The following is a 7,708-nucleotide window of genomic DNA, read 5'->3' as shown; positions in this document are numbered from 1 at the left end:
GAATTTGGTTTCCATGAATTCTCCCATGCACAATAAGTGCTATGCAATGAATGGCTCTATTTTACTGCACGGTCTATGTGGGTCTGGATTATGTCTCTGTTTAAGGAAGGTCCACTCAACTACAAGCTGATTCTTCTGCTTTCCTCCACAGGCTATCTCCCTGGGCCATCTCAGCTCATGGAGCTCAAAGCAGATATGAGCCTTTCTCTATCCTTCATCCTTGGATCTGGAGAATTTAGTGTTGGGAATGTTTGCCAGCCAGAGCAAACCAACCTCTGCAGGTTCCTCTGGGAGTTCACACCCAGCCACAACTTCTCCATCCACCTCACCCTCACTGATTCAACTCTGGGGTTATTTTTATTCAACTTGGACACAAAGGGCAGGCTGGTCATATACTTCAAGGCAGAGAAATTGCAGCACATCTATATTAATCTTCAGGGAAAAGGGGACATGGAGAATTTGTTGAAAGAATGTGCATTTATATCAAAGGGCATAAATACAGAGCACGAACTCTACGGTAAGTCCTTTTTTTTAAAAAAATCACAAAACTTGAGAATGATTTGGATTTTTAAGGTACTTTTCAGAGAAAGTATGACTTTACCTAAAGTTGTGTTAATATTGCCCCTCTGGATCCTGGCCCTCAGGTTAGATGAAATACCACTGTCACAGCCACACAAAGGCAGGACAAGATGACAATGTGCTTTCCAGCCAATACGCTTCCCTAGCCCCTTCATCACTGGCCTTCGCCCTATCATCTAGCCCTGGGCTAGATTCCCCTGCTCACTGCTTCAGCTAGACTTGCCTTTTCTCTGCCCCATTACTGGCTTGTGCTGAGTTAGCTTCAAACACATCTTAAATGCTTCTCTCTGTCCCGTGAACACAACAAGCTCTTCATTAATCCAGTCTTCAGATGTCTCTTAGACTGATAAAATGCACGTCAGTCTTGTACCACAGCCTCTGATGTAAACTGCATCTTGTACCCCTGGGTACCCACATACTCCAGAAGACTTTCCAATCTGATTCTTCTTATTCACACGCTATCTCCCTTTCCCACCATTACCTGTCTTGTCGCTCCCACACATTTTACACAATCTGTTGCTTTCATGCTGGTATTGAAGAGCAGCTGAAGGCTCTTACAGGGCAATGCTTCTTGCTCTGTTGTGTGGTTCCAGTATAACACTGCTGGTGCCTGAGCTGTACCCAACATATATGGAGTAGGCAGCCAGAAGCCTCAAACAGGCTGTCCTGCCTCAGCACATACATCAGTGCTGGGTGGTGAGTTTAATCTACCAAATTTAGGATGTCTGGTTGACAGTACCTGAGGGATTTCTTTAAGTTAAGATTTAAGAAGAAACAGGCTGGAGCTGAAGGCGTGCAGGGCCGGAGACGTCGTGAACTCGGGAGCCGGAGCAGCGCGGAAGCGGTGAATAATAGCTCTTCAAGTCTGCAGTAAAAAATGGCCTCCAATAAAACTACATTGCAAAAAATGGGAAAGAACCAGAATGGAAAGAGTAAAAAAGTTGAAGAGGCAGAGCCTGAAGAATTTGTAGTGGAAAAAGTATTGGACCGACGTGTAGTGAATGGGAAGGTGGAGTATTTCCTGAAGTGGAAGGGATTCACAGATGCTGACAATACCTGGGAACCTGAAGAAAATTTAGATTGTCCAGAGTTAATTGAAGCATTTCTTAATTCTCAAAAAGCTGGTAAAGAAAAAGATGGTACAAAAAGAAAGTCTTTATCTCACAGTGAATCTGATGATAGCAAATCAAAGAAGAAAAGAGATGCTGCTGATAAACCAAGAGGCTTTGCCAGAGGTCTTGATCCTGAATGAATTATTGGTGCCACAGACAGCAGTGCAGAATTAATGTTTCTCGTGAAATGGAAAGATTCAGATGAGGCAGATTTGGTGCTGGCAAAAGAGGCAAATAGGAAGGGTCCTCAAATTGTAATTGCTTTTTATGAAGAGAGACTAACTTGGCATTCTTGTCCAGAAGACAAAGCCTAATAATTCTTTGCATTGCTTTTTATATATATTTATATATATATAAAATTTGGGTCTTGGTTTTTTGATTTAATAGTGTGAAGAAATAACTACATTCTAATAAAAATCATGTTTGTTTTGAAGTAGTACTGGGGGAGTTGTGGGGGGTTGCATCTGTAGAACAAATACTCCATAAATTCATATGGAACCAAAAAAGACCCCGAGTAGCAAAAGCAATCTTGAGACAGAAGAACACAGCAGGAGGAATCACAACTCCAGATATCAAACAATACTACAAAGCCACTGTAATCAAAACAGTCTGGTACTGGCATAAGAACAGACATACAGATCAGTGGAACAGAATAGAGAGCCCAGAAATAAACCCAGGCCTCTATGGTCAACTAATATTTGATAAAGGAGGAAGGAACATAAAATGGAGTGAGAAGAGCCTCTTTAACAAATGGTGCTGGGAGAACTGGATAGGGACCTGCAAAAAAATGAAACTAGACCACCAACTTATACCACACACGAGAATAAACTCAAGATGGATCAAAGACTTAAATGTAAGCCATGACACCATAAAAGTCCTAGAGGAAAACATAGGCAAGAAAATATCAGATATCTCACGTAACAATCTCTTCGTGGATACATCTCCTAAAGCAAGAGAAATAAAGGAAAAAATAAATAAATGGGATTACATCAAACTAAAGAGTTTCTGCTCAGCAAAAGAAAACATCAGCAAGATGAAAAGGAAACCAACCATATGGGAAAACATATTTGCCAATGACATCACAGACAGGGGACTGATTTCCAAAATATATAAAGAGCTGATACGACTCAACATCAAGAAAACAAACAACCCAATTAAAAAATGGGCAAAGGACCTGAACAAACACTTCTCCAAAGAGGACATACAGAAGGTCCATAGACACATGAAAAAATGCTCAACATCATTAGCCATCAGGGAGATGCAAATAAAAACCACAATGAGATACCACTTTACACCTGTCAGAATGGCCATCATCAACAAATCAACAAACAACAAGTGCTGGCGAGGATGTGGAGAAACAGGAACCCTATTGCACTGTTGGTGGGAATGCAGACTAGTGCAGCCACTATGGAGAACAGTATGGAATTACCTCAAAAGATTAAAAATGGAACTGCCTTTTGAACCAGCGACTCTACTACTAGGATTATACCCAGAGAATCTTGAAACACCAATTCAAAAGAACTTATGCACCCCTATGTTCATTGCAGCACTGTTTACTATAGCCAAGTGCTGGAAACAACCTAAGTGCCCATCTGTAGATGAGTGGATCAAAAAACTGTGGTACATTTACACAATGGAATACTATGCAGCAGAAAGAAAGAAGGAACTCCTGCCATTTGCAACAACATGGATGGAACTAGAGAGAATTATGCTTAGTGAAATAAGCCAGGCAAAGAAAGAAAAATACCATATGATATCACCTAATACAGGAAACTAAAGAACAACACAAACAAAGGAACTAAATAGAACAAAGAGCAGAATAGCAGTCAATAGGGGGGAGGGGAGAGGGGGAGAAGGGGAATAAGTAAGGGAAGGGTTTAGTCAAAGAACCTGTATAAAAGACTCATGGACAGGGACAATGGGGAGGGATATGATTGCAGGAGAGGGGGTGGGTTGGGTGGGGGAGAGAAATTAGGGGAAAAGGGGGTGGGTTGGGTGGGGGAGAGAAATTAGGGGGGAAGGGGACAACTGTAATTGAAAAACCAAAAAGAAAAAAAAAAAAGATTTAAGAAGAAACAAATAAAGGAGATGAGAAGAAAGAGGATGAATGACGTACATATAGGTCATTGTTTAACAACCTACTGTTACATATATATAGAATGAGTTAGAGAAAATTCCATTCATGGTTCTCTTGTCTGGAAGACTAGATGCATATAGGTGCATAGGAGAAATATTTTATTTGCTTCTTTGAGTTGGGGGAGGATCCCCTAAGGGGCCTTCTCTGGCAGCATTAGCTGTTGGCCTAAAAACAAAGAGGTCCTTTGCTTTGCAGACTGAATAAGTATACAAGTTGGGAACTGAACTGAGCTATGTGGTGAGAAAGGTAGAAGAGATTGGAGAAGGAGGAAGAAATTTGGGCAAACATACTCTGATACCATCTTTACAGTTGTTTGTTTTGTGGTATGCCGTAGAAATTATTCCTTCTGTTTCCCCAAGAAAACTTCCATAGACTCTTAAAAAATCACAAAACACAAATATGATCAGATTTTTCCAGTGTGCAAACATTATGGCACCAGGTCTGTCTACCAGATACTACTGTATCAAGCCCACATAAATGAAGGGAACGCTTAAGCCTCAACCATGGGTATGCCACAAAGGGGATCCAGTTTTACCTGTTTCTTACTTTTTATGCCAATCTTCCTGATGACTACAGGGTTTTCAGGGTCTCTCTGTGCTTTTCAATTTCTAGTGATTATAATGCAAGAAGTTTCTCCTTTTACCAGCAAATTTTCTCTGATATAGCTGCTGTTGCTGCTGCAGCTGGCATTGTCTTACAGTCTCAGCATATTTGTGTGTTCTATATAATGCCACAGTTGGCTCAGTTTTGGGGTGCCTACTCAGGCCCGTGCTTTGTGTCCAGTTTAGGCCATTTTCCTAGAAAATTGTTGTCAGATTTCCTAGTTTTTCAGGTGACTCTTTACTCTCAGACATGTGGTCACAGGGTCATGACTTCACAAATAACACCTTGCTGCCCACCTTATTGCATGCCCACATCACCCATTCATTCACTTTTAAAATGTTTATTGAGAAGAGTGCCAGGCACAAAGAACATGCTCAACAAACTTTTTTTTTTTAGTACCTAACTCTCCTATATTATTTCTTTTTATTGTATTTTTTCCATTATCATTTAACTCCTTTATACTGCCCCCCTGAAATCACCACACTGTTGTCCATGAGTCCTTTTTCCTCTGTAGCTTAATCCCTCTACCCCAAAACTGCCCCCCTACCCAATAGCTGTCATCCTGCTCTCACCCTATGAGTCTGTCTCTACTTTGCTATGTAAAAAAGAAGAAAATTTTACCCTTTGCGACAGTATGGATGGGCCTGGAGAATATTATGCTAAGTGAAATAAGCCAATCAGAAAAAGACAAATACCATATGATCTCACTCATATGTGAACTCTAATGAACAAGCAAAATAGAGACAGACTCATAGATAGAAAGGAGAATGACAGTCTATGGTACTTTGGTATAGCCACCCCATGGACTAAGACAGCCTCACAGACCATAGTAGGACTTTAGAGTTTATTCTGAAAGAAATGAGAAGCCATTGGAGAGTTGAAACAGAAAAAACAATAACATGACCTGACTTTATTTTTAAGAGAATCACTCTGATTGCTATGTGGAGAATACACTATAGAGGGTTAAAAGTGAAAGCAGAGATGATAGCAGTCTGGACTAAAATATGAAGGCAGTGAGATGTCAGAAGTTTGTCTTTGTAAGAGTTAATTTGAGATGCTTATTCTACACCCATGTGGAGATGACAACTAGGCAATGGATTTTCAGCCTTGCAGTTTGGAGGAGAGCACAGGACTGGACTAACAAATTAGGGAATTATCAGTCTATACATGGCATGGACCTGGATGAACTCATCTTGAGTGAGGTGTATGCAGTCAGTGAGAGAGGTGCAAGGGTTGAGCACAGGAGCCTTCCACCCGTTAGAGTTCAGAGAATCCAACAAAAGTGACTGAATGGAGTGCGAGAAGATTCAGAGTGGCCCAAATGGTTAGGTTTACAAAGTGTTCCAAAAAGGAGGGAGTAATCTGCTATGCTGGCAGCAGATAGGGCTGAGAGTTGACTACTGGATTTAGCATCATGGAGCTCATTAGTGGCCTCAAAGGGAGCTGTTTTGGTAGTGTGGCAGGTAAAGCCGATTTAAATGGGTTCAAGAGAGCGAATAAGAGGAAAGAAAATTGGTTTAAGGATAAAATATAATTCTTTTGAATATTTTTCTATAATAAGTAGAAGAAAACTGAGGATAGGACATGGGGTCAAGGAAAGCTTTGTATCCTTTTGATTTGCAGGCTAATGGCAATGATTCCGTAGAGAGGGGGGAAAGGAAAAGAAAGAAGCCAATCATACAGGAGAGAGGAGTTGGCCTTAGATAAGAGCACAGTCAGTTCATTCTGTGTTACAAGAGGAAGACATGAAAGATAGATAAGACATGTGTGAGCAGTTAAGGTGGTGGAGACTCGTTGAATTACTCTTCCAAATGCTTCCATTTGCTTAATAAGAAATAAAAATCAAGGATGGTTTAGGAGAGAGAAAGTTTTAAGTTGACATGTAAGAACAAAGAATGAGTTGACCAGAAACAGATCATTGGGCAGCACTAAGTGTTCCCTTGAAGTTCATGGTCACATTGACCAGTGAACTTTCACTGGCCAGACATCTTTTTAGTCTCACCAATCCTCATATAATAATGCTGTCTGTTTGTTCTGTGTCATAGGCTCTATGTCTCATCTTCAGTGTGTCCTGACACTGGGGAAGCATACCCTTTGGCTCTCACTTCTTGGCCTATTGAGTGACCACTTTTCCCAGCACCATGGCTTTGGAAAAGATGTTTTTCAGGCAAGGTGCCACTGGGAAGACCATTCCCTGAAAACAACAGAGCCTTCTCAATTCTTCCTATTTCTCTCATTCAAACATTTACCTTGGAGACAGGAATTAACGCTATAACTCTGCTTTCACTACCCTAGGTATTGTGTTAGGTGCTTCAGGAATACAAAGACTAGTAGGCATACTGCCTGCACTCAAAGGATGTATAACCTTATTGGGGAGCAGTGATTTGTACACAAGTATCTATAAATAATAACTAAGCCCACTAGACCGTGAGCACTTCCAGGGCTGGAGCTGCAGATAACTAGAGTAGGGATATATGATTCATATCAAATGCTAAAGAGGATCAGAAATGCAAAAGATTAGGAAGAGTTTGAAGACAGCAGGGGAAGTGTCTACTGGGGCAATAGGACTCAAGCACATCATTAGGCATGCAAATCATCTTGTGGACTTTCCAGTGTGTGCACTGGAATACATTAGTGAGCTCAATTGCCCCCAGTACTGAAGCTCTGCTCTACGCCTTTGAACTGACACACCCTGTCAAAATATGTGGAAATTGAGTACCCTGAGTTCAGACCTCCCACAAAGAATCTGAAGGGAAGAAAGAAAGAAGTACTTACATGTTGGCTGCCACCACCTCACTCCCTCCCAGCCAGCTGGATGTAGGAGAATTTGCCCGTAATTCTCAGCTCATTTCCTTTTCAAGATGTCTTTATCCTCCATGTTTATTTTTAACTAGTTTGCCCATATTTGGGGATGGGGAGACATCAATGAAAAGATACAGTCCCAATCTCCCAGGATGGCCTCCTTCCAGTTCCTGCAAGTCTCGGATGTATACATTATCTCTATTCTGGATGGCTATGGTTGTGGCAGCAATTAGCTCATTTTGCCTATTTATATTAATAAGCCGAAAGAGTACAGTCTGTCTCATAGCCATCATGTGGGTGAGTGACAGATCTATGCCTTGGTCTGATGCTGAGGCACCATGGGAAACACCATGTACTCTCTTGTTGAACTCTGATGGAAAGACAAGTGCCACAAACCATTTAGTTTTTAGATTGTACCTGTCATTCACTATACCTTTCCATTGCTTCACAGTGATAAGAAACTCACCTCACATCT

General features: G+C 41.2%; 1 pseudogene; it reads left to right on the top strand.

The window, feature by feature from the left end:
- Positions 1–1,363: 1,363 nt before the first annotated feature.
- On the top strand, positions 1,364–2,005 carry LOC150021941 (chromobox protein homolog 3 pseudogene; annotated as a pseudogene).
- The last annotated feature ends 5,703 nt before the right edge of the window (positions 2,006–7,708 follow it).

The sequence above is a fragment of the Furipterus horrens genome, unplaced genomic scaffold (assembly GCF_987537825.1).
Source record: "Furipterus horrens unplaced genomic scaffold, mFurHor1.1.pri manual_scaffold_1, whole genome shotgun sequence".
Lineage (NCBI taxonomy): Eukaryota > Metazoa > Chordata > Mammalia > Chiroptera > Furipteridae > Furipterus > Furipterus horrens.
The sequence above is the reverse complement of the archived record's forward strand: the minus strand, read 5'-3'. Positions and strand labels throughout refer to the sequence as shown.